General features: G+C 36.4%; 1 pseudogene across 1 annotated transcript; it reads right to left on the reverse strand.

Moving 5' to 3' along the window:
- Positions 1 to 2,529: 2,529 nt before the first annotated feature.
- On the reverse strand, positions 2,530 to 6,076 carry LOC148201637 (chaperone protein ClpB1-like; annotated as a pseudogene). Its single transcript, XR_015785257.1, has 6 exons — positions 5,504 to 6,076; positions 4,555 to 5,209; positions 3,629 to 4,415; positions 3,276 to 3,540; positions 2,984 to 3,181; positions 2,530 to 2,895 (listed from the first exon to the last, which is right to left on the reverse strand). The product of XR_015785257.1 is annotated as a chaperone protein ClpB1-like (transcript).
- Positions 6,077 to 15,627: the final 9,551 nt, after the last annotated feature.

Here is a 15,627-nt window from a genome sequence, read left to right on the forward strand (position 1 = left end):
TTAATAAAACCATGGATTTGCTTTTGGTATTGCTCCAAAAGGATGTATGTTATGTGTATATAAACCCATGTGTATTTCATACTTTATCCGATGTGGGACTTTGTTTGTACTCAACAAGAAAAGACCAAAAATATTTCATTTTTTACCTTATCTCAATATGTCTCGGTTATGAAACCGTTGCTATAATGTGAAAATAATCGTTGTCGTATGTCTTCGTTGCACTAGTGAACGTTGTTAATTTATATCATCTTTTCAAATATGCGGACCTAATCAAAACAAAAAAAATTATTGAACCAATTTGAGATTTTCATACCAAAATAGGGACTAAAAACATAATTAAACTTTTTTTTTATGAGCAAAGAAAACCATATATTTATAAATGGAGTACTTGGGGTACAATTACCCTTACATGATAATTACAACATGGATTGTGATAATATATCTCTTAATTACTTTTTCCTGCCAAACTTGTACATCAGCTTAGAAATATACCTACCCAACCCAACATATTGCGGAAAAAAATTACAAAATATTAGCCAATCTAAGTCCTATAAACAATAGTGCACTAACACATCAAAACACTGCATCAAACACTTATTAGAGTATTGCTTCATTCTTTACAAGGTTTTTCACACCAGTTCAACTCTCTTTCTGTAATCAGCTTTCAAAATCATTTTGTACGCCTTTACAGTGGGTATAAAACTTTGTTTTCCTTAGTGGTAGCTTCAAAATACCTACACAAAATTTGGATACAAACACAAGCATTTCCAGTATCTTATATACTATTCCCTTTCTTTCTCTATTACAAGTTATTTTATCTCTCCCTTTCTTAGCTACCCCTATGTTTAAGTTATACCTCTCTATACTACCTATGAGACATATCCAATGCACTCAATTGGGCATTGAAACCATTCTACGTATGAAAACTTCACAATAGAAATTTTGTGTTTCATCCATGTCCACACTCTTAATTTTCTCATAGAGAAATTTTTCTCTGCATCAACTTTTCCTTGCCTAAAAACAACTTTATTCCTATGACTCCAGATGTTCCATTTGACAAAAATCCATAATCCTTTCCATAGATATTTCCCTTTGTTGTTAAAAGGAAACATGGATATTTTTTTGGAAATGAACATGTAATTGATTATGGTGTGTAGTGCTTATACCTATCCATCTATTGCACATTTTCCACACCTTGTTGGCTATGTCATAGGTAAAAATATAAACTAGTTATAGTCTCCTCTGGTAACCCACACAATGTGTAAAAGGTGTCTTGTAACATTGTTCCTCACCTCTTAATGAATCATTTACATATTAACATATTTTTCATCAGATAACAGACAAGTGTAGTACTATAGATTTGTAACTTCTTTAAATAGGAAAAATTTTATGTAAAATTATGATAATTATGCTTTATGGTTTAAGGTCGATGGTGTCCGCAAGTTTATATTTTTATGTGCTTCAAAAAAAAAGGAAAAAAGAAATCATTTACATATTAACATATTTTTCATGAGATAACGGACAAGTGTAATTACCATAGATTTGTAACTTCTTTAAATAAGAAAACTTTTATGTAAAATTATGAGAATTATGCGTTATAGTTTGAGGTCGATGGTGTCCCCAAATTTATGTTTTTATGTGTTTCAAAAAATAGAAAAAAGAAATCATTTACATATTAACATATTTTTCATCATATAACAAACAAGTGTAATTATTATAGATTTATAACTTTTTTAAATAGAAAAACTTTTATGTAAAATTGTGAGAATAATATTATAGTTTGAGATCGATGGTGTCCATAAATTTATGTTTGTATGTACTTCAAAAAATAGAAAAAAAAAATCATTTATATATTAACATATTTTTATCATATAACAAACCATGGTAAAGATTTACAATTTCTTTAAATAGAAAACTTTTAGTAAAATTATGAGAATTATATATTATAGTATCGTGCCAAATTTATATGTCTGAATAATGAATTATAATTTAATGTTGGATTTTTAAGTGAATTAAGTTGGATGAAAGTTGGTAAATGTTGACTAAACCTTTTTCTTTGTATATTTTTAGTGTGTATTGATATCGTTTACTACATACGTTTCTTTAATTTAATATAACCTATAATTGATTTTAAAGTGTAATGTTGTGGACGTTGAATTTGAATAAGTATTATTAGAGTTTAATTTTGATTTTATTTTAGTGTGTGTATGTATTTGTTCTTTTGTGAACTCAATTTATTCTTAAGATTTTTTAGAATTAAATTACTTGTTAAATGTAGTTATGAATTAATATAAATGATTCTTGATTTTAAGAATTTCCAAGCACGTCCTTAAATTCATAAACATAAATAATGAAACAATTTGTTCATTCAGAAGAAAATTAATTTTAATAATTCTAATATCAAGTAACAAATATTTTCCTTAATAAATCTTCTTTGTTTACCTATTTTCTGACCAATACTAATATTCACCAAAAAATGAAGTATAAACTTGCAATTTGCTGAGAAAGTGATTTGAGTGAGATTCAAGATTAGGAAAATAACATTCAATTTATATTTAGCTTATGTCCTGAAACAAAATTCAACAATAGGGATATTCATCCTTCAACAACTCTCATGCAGAAAAAAAGTTGCTTAAAAAAAGAAAATCATCAACTTAGTATGAAAAGAAATTGTTCAAAAGAACCAAAAGCATCAACTTGAACCTCTCTTGGTCATACAGAGTTATTAGCCAACCCTCCGTTCTTTTCCACCCGGTAGATTAGCTCGCTGCCCGCAGGATCAACATCAATGTAAACGGTTGAGTTCTCAACAATTTCTTCCTTCACAAGCATTCTAGAGAGCTCCGTCAGAACCTTTCTCTCAAGCCTCCTCTTAATTGGTCTAGCACCATAAACCTGAAACATAACAAACCTTATTAAGTACTCACAGCCTCTGTTGTGCAGTAAACAATGTTTACAATATCATCATGATAATGATACCAACCGGATCACAGCTCTCACTAAGGATATAGTCAAGAACTGCATCAGTCACTGTCATTGCAATTCCCCTCTCAGCAAGACGAGAAGCAACCTCCTTCATGTGTAACCTTGCAACCTTCCTTACTTGCTCTTGGAAAAGAGGATCAAATACAACAATTTCATCAAGCCGTTTCAACAGTTCTGGCCTAAAATTTTTTCTTACCTGTTGAAAACATATTCAGAAGACACGAGTCACAACAAAGAAAACACACAAAAAACTCAGTCATTTGTAATAAAAATTGTGCCAAGAAATATACCTCCTGCATTGCTTTATCACGAGCTGCTTGCATGGAATATTTTCCTGAAAGTCCAGTAATGAGGTGCTCTGCCCCAATATTAGAGGTTATGATAATGACTGTGTTTCTAAAGTCCACAGTGCGGCCTTGGCCATCAGTTAACCTTCCATCATCCAAGACTTGAAGAAGAGTGTTAAACACAGATATGTGTGCCTTTTCTACTTCATCAAACAGTATCACACTTACTGCTTCAGTTAGCTGACCACCTTCTTTGTGTCCAACATACCTGAAAGTTTAAAATGTGGGTTAGTCATCCGTACTTCACACCCAAAAATCACAGTAAGCTGAAAAGGGAAAAGAGTCAATCCACTTACCCAGGTGATGCACCAATCAAGCTTGAAATAAAATGTTGCTCCATATATTCAGACATGTCAATTCTAACCAACTGATTTTCATTATCAAAAAGTTGCTCAGCGAGGGCCTTTGCAAGCTCGGTCTTTCCAACACCAGTTGGACCTAAGAACATGAAGGAGCACATTGGTTGTTGAGGTCTCCCAAGCCTGGCTCTTGATCTCAGCACAGCGTCTGCTACAGAATTAACGGCTTGTTCTTGCCCTACAACTCTCTGTTGTAATCTGTCAGCAAGACCAATCAACCTTTCTTTATCGTTTTGCCCGAGTCTTGTCACTGGTATGCCAGTCCAGCGGCTAACAACCTCAGCAATGTGTTCAGGTCCAACAGTTTCTGTCAACATTACATTTTCCTGAGTGCTCTCTTCAAGCTCTTGAATTGCAGATTCCACCTCCTGAATTGCGCCATGCCGCAAATTTGCAGCTCTAGCAAGATCATATCGCCTTTCAGCCTCTAGAGGAGCAAAGTTCAGCTCTTCTCTTTTTTGCTTTAGTCTTCGAATCTCATCTATCCTCTCCTTCTCCTTTTTGTACTTCATCATCAAAGGTTGCAGCTCATCAACACTTACTTCTCCTAAACGAGCTTTGCTGGCTTTGTCTTTCTCTTTCTCCAGAGCACGAAGTTCCACTTCTAATTGCATTCTCTTCCTTTCAAGGTTGCCAATTTCCTCTGGCTGACTATCAAGTAGGACTCTCAAATTCGCACAGGCCTCATCAACTAAATCAATTGCCTTGTCAGGAAGATGACGACCTACACAACCGAAATTATTCATTTAAATAACTTATTTAAACCTATAACCTATAACTTATTTAAATAACTTACAATTTCAATCAAAACTAATATACTGTATTGCCAATTAAAGAATACACTAAAACAGAGCAGCACATACCAGTGATGTAGCGACTAGACAATTGAACCGCAACAACCAAAGCATGATCAAGAATCCTTACACCATGGTGACCTTCGTATCTTTCTTTCAAACCACGAAGTATACTTACAGTATCAACAACACTTGGTTCTGCCACGTACACATGCTGAAACCTTCTTTCAAAGGTTGCATCCTTCTCTAAATACTTCCTATACTCCTCATGCGTAGTGGCACCAATGCACCTCAACTGACCACGCTCAAGCATAGGCTTAAACAAATTAGCAGCATCCATGAAACCCTCAGCACCAAGAAACAAATGAATCTCATCAATGAATAGAATAACTTTCCCCTCAGCCTCTTCCACCTCCTTCAAAACTGCCTTCAACCGCTCCTCAAACTCCCCTATATACTTTGCGCCCGCAACCAACGCACCCATGTCCAATGCAATGAGCCTAACATCAGCACGATTCCTAAGAACATTCTCTTTAACGATCCTCTGAGCCAACCCTTCAACCACAGCAGTTTTTCCCACACCCGGTTCACCAATCAAAACCGGGTTGTTTTTGGTACTTCTAGATAAAATTCTCATAACCCTTCGTATTTCCTCATCCCTTCCAATAACCGGGTTGAGCTTCCCTGCTTGTTCCACAAGGTCTCTTCCATAGGTATTCAAAGCCTGAAAACAGAGATATATACGATGTGAGTTATATGAACTTGTTAAATGCTTCACTCGTTTTATTAAACAAATGTTTTATATCAAACTAGTACAACTCATATTTCAAAGTTAACTAAATCATATTATTTCTTTTCAGGAATTATCATCCTACCGATATGAAATTATCAAATTATCATAGTAATCTTAAATCGTACAAAATATACTAAATTAAATTCATTGCGTTTATTCAATCGGAAAAACTAAACCGAAAATCTTATTAGCTCTTCGATAAATTATTTAAGCTAAATTTAGTACCTGAAAGGTTGTGTTACCCGTGGCGCTTTCCACTTTCCTTCCCTCCTTGCCGCGAAGCTTCTCGACTTCTGATTTCACCTTCGGTGCCGCAACACCGGCTTTCCTGAGCAACTCTATGATCTGAGAATCTTCCAGAAGGAGGAGATTCTCGTCCGGAGGAGGAGATTGCGAGGACAACTTCTTCAGCGCTTGGCTGAACACTCTCTCCGCCGCCCGCGCCGATTCCTCTCCCGCCGCGTTGGATAGCGCCTGGGAGAAGATTCCCCCCTGTCGGAGAGTAGAGAGGACGCCAGATGGAGAGGAGTGAACTGCGCGTGGCCACTGCTCGCCGCCATCTCGTGAGCACTCACGAGAGCCTCATTAGTCTTCTGCGTAAATTTCTCGGGATTCATCACTTCGCCTAGGTTTGATTCCTGAAAATTGAGAGAATAAAAGCGGAAGAACGAACGAAGAGAATTTGAATCAAGTTTGATTTGTTAGAACGAAGAGACAAAATTGAAGAATGAACAAACAGAGAATTTGAATCGATTTGAGTTTTGATGTATGGAGTTTTTGGTGATCGATGTGTGAAGTGAGAGAGAAAGGAAACGTGGCCAGTATAAGAAGTTAGACGATTATTTTCTTTATTATTTTTTCTAAATATCATTTTCAAGAAAATTATTTATGATAATTAGAATATTAGTAAATTATGCAAGCATTTATTTAAATAAATGATAGCAAATTCATAAAAAGGTGTTAATGGAAATTTTGAATAATTACATTATTATTTATCTTGTATTTAAGAGTTAAACACTCACTCATACTTTTCAAAAATCTTAATTAAATCATCAAATTAGTTTTTTTCTCTTTTAAAAAATAATTTTTTTTAAAATTATCACATATCAAATAAAAAATTTGTCACTTAAGACACAACAATACCATGTATTAAGATTGAAAAAAAATATCATATAAGTTCTTTTCTAATATAGTAGAAGTTGGTATTTAAACATATAATATGGAAAACCATTGTTTTTTAATCTCCTTGAGTGTGTATTTTCTTTAATGCATATTTTTATCAAGGAAAACGATATTTTAATAATTTTTATTTGATAATTTTTGTTAGGTTTAATCTTTTAATAATTTTTAGGCTTAATAGATTACTTCGTCCCCAAGTTAAGAGGTGAATTTTTATTTAGTACCCGGTTTCAAAATGAAGACATTCGGTCCCCATATAACGAAAATTGTATGACTTGAGTCATATCCGTTACCGTGGTAGGAACAGCGTTAAAGGTTAAAAGATGTGGCAAATTACTTATTCAGCGTGGCAAAAGCACATTTTTTAGCTTTGGGCTGCTATGAAAATTTCCTTTTAATTTGGAAAAGCAAATGCATAGGGATTTTCCCTAACATATTAATCTCCAATGAGCTTAGCTGAAGGAGCTGATCTGAAGGTGGTGAGCTGAGGTGGGGTGCCCTAAGTTGTTCGTTATAACACAGTTTCTGAAGTTCGTTGTTTCTGAGGTTGGTTGTTTGTGAGGTGGGTGCCCTAAGTTGGGTGGTTGGGATTGTGGTGGTTTTGTAGGTCTCGACGAAGCAGTATTGTGTCGTTCCTAGAGGCAATGTCAATGAATCAATGCTCATCTTGCTCATGGGGGTCCTCGCGTGGTGGATCATCACGAGGAATGGTTGGCAGCCAAATATGCTATTGTGGAGAGCTTGCCGTATTAAGAGTCGCAAAAACTGTTAAGAATGAGGGGAAGCATTTTTGGGGTGCCCTAATTACAAGGTTTGTTTTCTATGTTGTGTTTTTATTTTGGGGTACATTAGTTCGCTTTATCCTGAGGTGTTTTCGGTTGGATGTTTTGAACAACGGAGTCGAAACGAGGAAGTGCGAGGATGTAATTTCTTCAAATGGCACACTAAAGACTATATAGATGAAAGGGATAGTACAATTGGATGACAAAGGAGAAAGATTATTTCTTTGGACAAATCATTTCTGGTTTGTCAGAAAAGAGAGAAGGTGTTGGGGTTTTTATTTTTGATGGGGTTGATTAACATCATCTTTGAATGTTTTATGTTTTAATTTTGTTGAAGTGGTGTTTAATGGGGTTATATTGTAATGTTTGTTTGTTACTTAATGAAGATTCTGGTTGTAATGACATTGTGCGTGTAATGAGATTGTGTTTGTGTTATTCTTCAAGTGTAGTGATCATGTGTTATGTATTTTACATTCCCCTCTCTTTCTGTCATAAGTTACTTTTGATAGCCACTAAAAGTGTTCCATAACTTTATTTTTCATTGCTCTGGTAAACTAATAATGAAATGAAGTAATCCTAAAAAGCATATGTAATGTAGTTGTTTACCCATCAAAATAGAAACAATGAATAAAACATGAAAGCTGGTGCTGGCAATACAATCTTGTTGCGTATGAATTTGACTTTGCCCAATTTTTAAATTCAGTAGTTTAAAACTTCATCAGCATAAAACTCTACAAACCATCAATATTAACAATTTGTACAAACCATCAATATTAACAAGGTCTATAAACTTAATCAACATCACTTTACAAGCTACCAAACCATCAATATTAACAACATTGCAAACCTTGCAGTTTATAGTTTGAGAAGAAAACACATCACAAATGTTCCAAAATGATATGATATTGATGATTAAACATCACTTAACAAAATACATCACAAATGATCCAAAATGTTAAAGTTATTAAGTGCAAAATACATCATATCCAAAATAATATTGAAGGTCAAACATGACCTCAATATGTCTTAGCAAAACTACTTAAAGTTGAAAATACATATCCAAAATACAACAGAAAGGTCAACAATTTTTAAAGTGTTGTTGTAGTGTGATCGGTCTGGGGTTCTTGAGTAATCTGACTTGCTTGAGTGGGTAGTGGTGTAGCTTTTTGGTCTTGTTGTTCACTTGCTTGAGTGGAGTGTGTTGTAGCTTGTTGGTGTTGTTGTTCTTGTGCTTAAGGGCAATTAGTTCTTCTATGCCCTAGTTGTCTACAAATGCCACATCTCTTTAGGATTCCGGTTTGTCCAAGTTGTGTATCATTCCTTTTTTGCTCCCAACTCTCCAGTCTTCTTTTTTTTCTTGGTCTACCTGGCAACACCCTATTCGGAGGAGGCAAAACATCAGCATATGAAGTCCTTTGTCATAGTTCAGGTCCATTCACAGGGAAAATTAATGGAATGTAAGTTTCTTCATAAGTAGAGGTTCTAAACCAATTTGGGATGTATTCTTCTGGATTGATGTTTGAAAACCTCATGGTTGTGAGTGCATGACAACAAGGTATTCCTGTTACAGTCCACTTCCTGCAACTACAATATCTTTTTTTCAGCAATATTGCAAGTATGGCTGATCTCAAAAACTTGCAGACCTGACCAACTGCCAAAGTATTAAAAATCAATATTAGCAACAAATGTATAATGAAATCAGTAAAATGGAAAATTAATAACTCGTTATGTAGTTTACTTACTTAGGTATCCAATATTGTGTCTTTTCTAACTCCTTTTATAGTCTCTTTTGAATTTTGGGACAAATGGCACCATGAAACTTACTTATCTTCTCTCTATTGGATGCCTACCCGTCGCAACCCTAATCGCGACGGGACGACGATTCAAATAAGAACGGATTTTGAAAAAGAGATTGGAGTCGCCACCATACTTTATTCTGGAAAACTACGGGAAAACCATAAAGAAAGGCTTGGTCTGCAAAAACCAGATTCTGGGTTCGGGAGTCGGTTATGCGTAAGGAAGGTATTAGCACCCTACAACGCCTGCCCTAAGGCAGTACCTTTAACTAAATATGCGAATATGATGTGGTTTTCAAAATGTTTACCTATCCCCTAAAATAAAACTCTAAAGAAACAAAATATACTTTTTAGTTTTTTGGGCCCGACAAGGATTGACCTTGCTCTTACGTATTCTCGTTCAGAATGAGAAATCAGGGTTACATAGTTCTTTTGAAAACTGTTTGAGAAGTTTGTTTGGAAAACTGTTTGAAAATTTGTTTTGAAATGATTATGAATAATTTTGGATTTTTGGGAAGTGAACTTGACAAGGACTAGCCTTGCTCCTACGTATCTCCACGTTTGATGGAGAATCAAGGATCACGTAGTTTTGGCTGAGAGATTGTTTGTTGTTTAAAAATACAGATGTTTTTAATTTTTTGAAGATTTTATGTTTTTTTATATTTTTGAGAAAAATAAGCTAATGAGTACTAGGCCGACGCGAACGGTCACACGAGTACTCATACCTTTATAATGATATTTAAATATTTTTAATTATTTTTAAAAGAGAAATAACAGTATCAAGCACTAGGACGATGCGAACGATCACACGAGCACTTATACCGTTAATTACTCATTTAGGAAGACTCGAGAGTATTGAGTGTTAGGCTAATGCGGACGATCGCACGAGCACTCATACCATTATTTAATTTTTAGATGGAAGGTATTAAGTACTAGACTGATGCGGACGATCGCACGAGTACTCATACCACTATTTAAATTTTTAGAAAGACTTAAGAGTATTGAGTGTTAGGCAAATGGATACCATTATTTAATTTTTAGGTGAAAGGTGTTAAATACTAGTCTGATACAAACGATCGCACGAGTACTTATACCCTTTTTGGAATACGAAAAAACCATTTTTTAAAATTTTTAAATTTTATCATTCTTTATATTTTATAAATTTTTTATTTTTTTTAATCTTTATCATATACAAATAATTGCTTAAAATAAAATAAGAACTTATTTAGTTATTAAATAAAAGAAGAATTTTAAACACCAAAAACTATTAAATCTGTTTTTTTGTAGATTTTTAATTTTATCCTTTTTATATTTTATGAGAAAATAATAGTTACATAAGTATAGAAAATAAGTATAAAAAATAAATGAATGTGAAAACATACTAATATAATAGTAAAATAAACTGTGCAAGAAAAGTGTGCGTGTGACAAATAATTACGATGAAAGAAAAAAAAATCAAAGCAAAAACAGTCACAAAATACATATACGGTTGCATAAAGTAAAATAAAAACATAAAAAAACAAATCTAATAAAACCAAAGATATATAGATTAGAACCGATATTGAGGAAAAGCTGGAGCTTGGCCCAGGCCCAATTTCTTTTAAAGCAGAAACCCTGGGTTTCTTTTTCTCTCTTCATTTGTAGAAATCTCCTTCTTTTCTCATGAGTCAGAGGAATCCTCTTCCTCAGCCTTCACACCGTCACACCAAATCACTTGCCTCCGTGAATAAAGTCTAGGTCATCCTCATATCCATACACCTGCATAAATAAAATAAAAAGAACCCCAAAAACAAATGCTAACAATTAGGACATACCAGACAGTGAGCCATCAACGTCCAAACCTCATGTCATCCTACTTCTTCTCCTCGCACAGATTGTTCTCGTTGTCAACCAGCCCCAAAACGAAACACTTGCACGTCTCTTCATCTTCACAGCTGCGTGGGCAGAGACTAGGAAAATGAGTGAGTTTTTTCTCTATTCTTCGGGTGTTGAACAAGATAGAGAGGGAGAATGAAAGATGAATGGATGATGAAAAAGGCATTTCTCTGTGCCAGTGGAAATGGATGTCATGAAGACAAAGAGGAATCAATTTGTGTGCGAGAGATGACTATCGAATGTTCTTCCCTCTCTGTATGAAAATGGTTTTGGGGTTTTTGATAGTTGGAAGATGAAGTTGAAGTTGGGTGGGAGAATGAGATTTTATGATGTGCGTGTTAGAGGAATAGTTTCTGTTTAGCGAATCAAGAGAGGAATTGAAAGTTGTGTGATGCGGAGGTGAATCTGTGGAGTGTGGATATGGGTTATTGGCGTGATGCTCTGGAGGTGAAATGTAAGAATGTGATAGGAGTATGAGAGGTGAAAATGAAGACGCTGTGTGAAAAGAACGGAGGTGGTTCTCCAAGGTTATGGAGGCCTCAGATGAAGATGATGGGTGTTGTCGCAACCGGGATCGCGACGGGACGACGATCCGAAAAATAAAAACAAGTTTTTGAAAAAAGAGATTTGGAGTCGCCACCATAGTTTATTATGGAAAACTACGGAAAAACCATAAAATGATAAGGCATGGTCTGCGAAACTGAGATTCTTGGTTCGGGAGTCGGTTACGTGTAGGGAAGGTATTAGCACCCTACAACGCCTGCCCTAAGGCAGTACCTTTAACTAAATACGCGAATATGATGTGGTTTTCAAAATGTTTAACTATCCCCTAAAATAAAACTCTAAAGAAACAAAATGTACTTTTTTAGTTTTTTGGGCCCGACAAGGATTGACCTTGCTCCTACGTATTCTCATTCAGAATGAGAAATCAGGGTTTCGTATTTCTTTTAGAAAACTGAGAAATCAGGGTTTCGTATTTCTTTTAGAAAACTGCTTTAAAATTTGTTTGAGAAATTTGTTTGGAAAATGATTATGAATAAATTTGGATTTTTGGGAAAGTGAACCTGACAAGGACTGGCCTTGCTCCTACGTATCTCCACTTTTGAAGGAGAATCAAGGATCACGTAGTTCTGCCTCGCAAGACTGTTTGTTGTTTGAAAATGTGGATGTTTTTAGTTTTTGAAGATTTTATATTTTTTTGGTATTTTTATAAAAGACAGAAAATGTTTTCAGCACAAGGACGATGCGTGCGATCACACATGTGCTTAATATTTTTATAAAATGGAAAGATGTCTAGCACAAGGACGACGCGAACGATCACACATGTGCTTGACCTTTAAAACATATTTTTTGATTTTTAATTTATCTTTTAATTTTGCGTAATGAGCACTAGGCTGATGCGTATGATCGCACGAGTACTCACACGGCTTTTTTTCTTATTATTTGCGTAATGAGCACTAGGCTGATGCGTACGATCGCACGAGTACTCACACGGCTTTGTTTGTTTTATTTTATATTTTTATTTATATTTTTTTATGAACAAATCCGACAAACTATAAGATGCAATATACGAGTTATCACACAAAGAGCTACATACAGAAAAAAAAACAAATAATAAAGAAATAAAAACTTAAGAACAAAGTGAGAAAAACAAACCGATAATAATAGGAGTGCATAGATGAAAACCAGGAGTGCAGAGAGTAGAATTGAAGCTTCTTTGTCTGTCAGGGGTGTAAAAATGAAAACAGAAGTGCATCCTGAAATGTGTGTTAGGTCCAATTTCTTTTTTTTTTATTTTAGTGGCAGAAAGGCTTAAGCCCAAATGAACGGGGGTTGCAATGATATGATCCGAGAGTGCGGAAAGCAGAAAAGGTTATTATTATTTTTATTTTATTATTTTTTTTATTAAAAAAAAGGAAACCGGCCCAACAACCATGGGTTGTTTTTTAGAAGCATTTTACTTCCCATGATGAAGTCTGAATCTGGTGCACACCCATACCACAGTCTCTCTGATTCCGCCTTGCTTCCACCGCCTCCTACTTCACGTTTATCTTCCCCACTGAACCGGTCATCAAGAGCCGCGGCCTAGGGCGTCGCCGACGATGCCGTTCGTCGTCACCGGAATTGGCCGCCGCGAGTCGCGGCTTGAAGCATCGCCGCTCACCACCGGAATCGAGCCCCGCGTCACTGCCTCTTCGGACCAGCCGCCACGCCGTGCCTCGATCCGGCTACCCAGGGAGGGGTTTCACCTCCGCCGTACCTGCACACGGGCCGCCGCCTCCGCTGAAGTATCTTCTGTCTTTCCCCCAATATGCTTGGGTTTTCTCCTTTTGGTGGTTTGAATCTATTTAGGTGTTCTTTGCTGCCAGAGTGGAGAAAGATTTTGATTTTTGCAGTTAATGGTGTAGTCAATGATGGATGATGGGTGAAGATTGAAAAAGAAGAAGAAGTGGTGTTGGCCGTGAGGTAAGGTGAAGATGATGATGTTGGAAATAGTATATGGATGAAGATGAGGTGAATTCACGGGTGTTGGAGGTGGTATAAGGATGAAGATGGTGGAAGGGAGTTCACGGGTGTTGGAAGTGGTATAAGGATGAAGATGATGAGGAAGAGATGGGATGAAGATTATAGGTGTTGGAGGTAAAAAAAATGGAAACATGGTTGGGATGTTACGGATGAGAGGGAGCCAGTGCCCCTATGCCGTGGTCATGAGTTGTTGGGGCTTGATGTTTGGGTGATGGAAGTCAAGTTGGGATGGTTACGGGTGAGTGATAGAGGGGTTGGAGAATGGTCTGAGTGTCTGATAGATGATGGGTTCCCAGTGATTGGTGTGTGGAGGATGTCGAGAGTGGATTATGGTTGAAGGTGGAGATGATGTGTTGAAAATGAAGAAGATAAGGGATGAAAATGATGGGTTGGCCGTGGGGTGTAAGGAGGAAGATGGTGATCGTTGGCCGTGAGGGAATAAGAAACGTGATCCTCCCCGTAGCTGTGGGTGTCCTCCTCCTCCCTCTCTCGTGTGAATTATGTAGGCTTTAGCACAGTAAGAGGTGAGAGTGTCGGTAGCTGTGATTGGAGGATGAGGAAATTATTGGGTTGGTGGAATATTATGGAATCATTAGCTGTTTTTGGAGAATAATTAGCGGAAGATTGTGGGGACAGTTGGAATAATTTCGTAGACAGGGTTGGTGAAGTGGGAGACAAAGATCGTGGGAATGATTAAAGGTAGGGCCCCTTTAAAACAAAGCCAGCACCGAACGTCCGAAAACTCAAATTGGACGAACGCCATCCAGCATCATATGGCGAACGTCCGTTTTCAAAACGAAATACCATCTGGACGAACGCTAGAATGGGGAGGTGAATTGGACGAGCGGCAGATGACGGGAGTGATTAGGACGAGCGGCAGTAGTGATGAGATCAATTGAATGATTAACGAACGCTCATTAGAGAACGAACGCTCAACACAGAACGAGCGCTCAATAGAGAACGAGCGCTCAATAGAGAACGAACGTACACTAAAAACAAACATCAAGACCGAACGTGGATGAAAATGATCGAACGTTCAACAATAAAGACAAGACGTTCAAGAGAATTAAAACCGAACGTCCAAACGTTCAACAGCATTAGGACCGAACGTCCAACAATAAACATATCCAACCGAACGTTGAACTTCAACAAGGACGAACGATCAACATTAACAAGGACGAACGTTCAATCCATCAAGGACGAACGTTCAATTCATTCAAACATGACCGAACGTTCAACAACATCACATACGACCGAGCGTTCAAAACCGAACATTCACTAACGACGTTCAAAACCGAACGTTCACTAACAATTAAAACTGACCGAACGTTTACTAACAAAAGACCGAACGTTCAAACAATCATGACCGACGGTTGATGCTGAGCATTGACGAACGTCCTAGAGGTATGGATGTACGAACGGTTGAATAAGGCAAAGGACGAACGGTCGCGAAGGCACAGGACAAACGGTCGCTCATTGAAAGGACGAACGATCGCGAAGGTCTACGGACGAACGGTGTGGGACGAACGCTCACATCAACGTTCAATACCAAGGTTCATCTCCAAGGACGAGCGCTCTGTTTTTTTTATTAAATTTTTAATTTTATATTTGTTTTCTTCTTTTTACATATATATTATTTTATTTTCATTTTTGTCTTTTTATGGGAAAATGGAATAAACTAAATTTATTTGTCAATCCGGACGAAATTGGGTGTTGACAGGTGTTGAAGGCAATGGAGAATGGTCAGAGGTGGATGATGGATCTGTTGGAGGTGATGAATTGGGTGTGAAAAGGAAATGTGGTTGGGGTGGTTACCGGTCAGTGTGCCTCAATCATGAGAGTGTTGCCGCTTCGTTTTCTTTCATTTTTCTCTTCTTTTTTTTTCAAAATTACTAATATAGAAAATCAAATCAAATAATAAAAAACGAAATAAAATAATAGTAAAAAACATAATTAAAATCATAAAAAGACATAAAATAAGATACAATAAAAATGAAAGACCTATATTATTTAGTCACCCGGACGAAATTGGGTGTTGACACTACCTCTTCATCAGGTATCTACGAATCTCTTCCAACATTGTTATGATTGGTTTCCCCCTGTTGTGAGAACCTGATAAATTAACACACTTAAATCCATCCTCTGATCACTGTTTTAATTCACCTTGCCACGTCAAAATTCCACTCTCTTT

The sequence above is a fragment of the Vigna umbellata genome, chromosome 3, assembly GCF_029865625.1.
Source record: "Vigna umbellata cultivar VRB3 chromosome 3, Vumbellata_1.0, whole genome shotgun sequence".
NCBI classification, from domain to species: Eukaryota; Viridiplantae; Streptophyta; class Magnoliopsida; order Fabales; family Fabaceae; genus Vigna; species Vigna umbellata.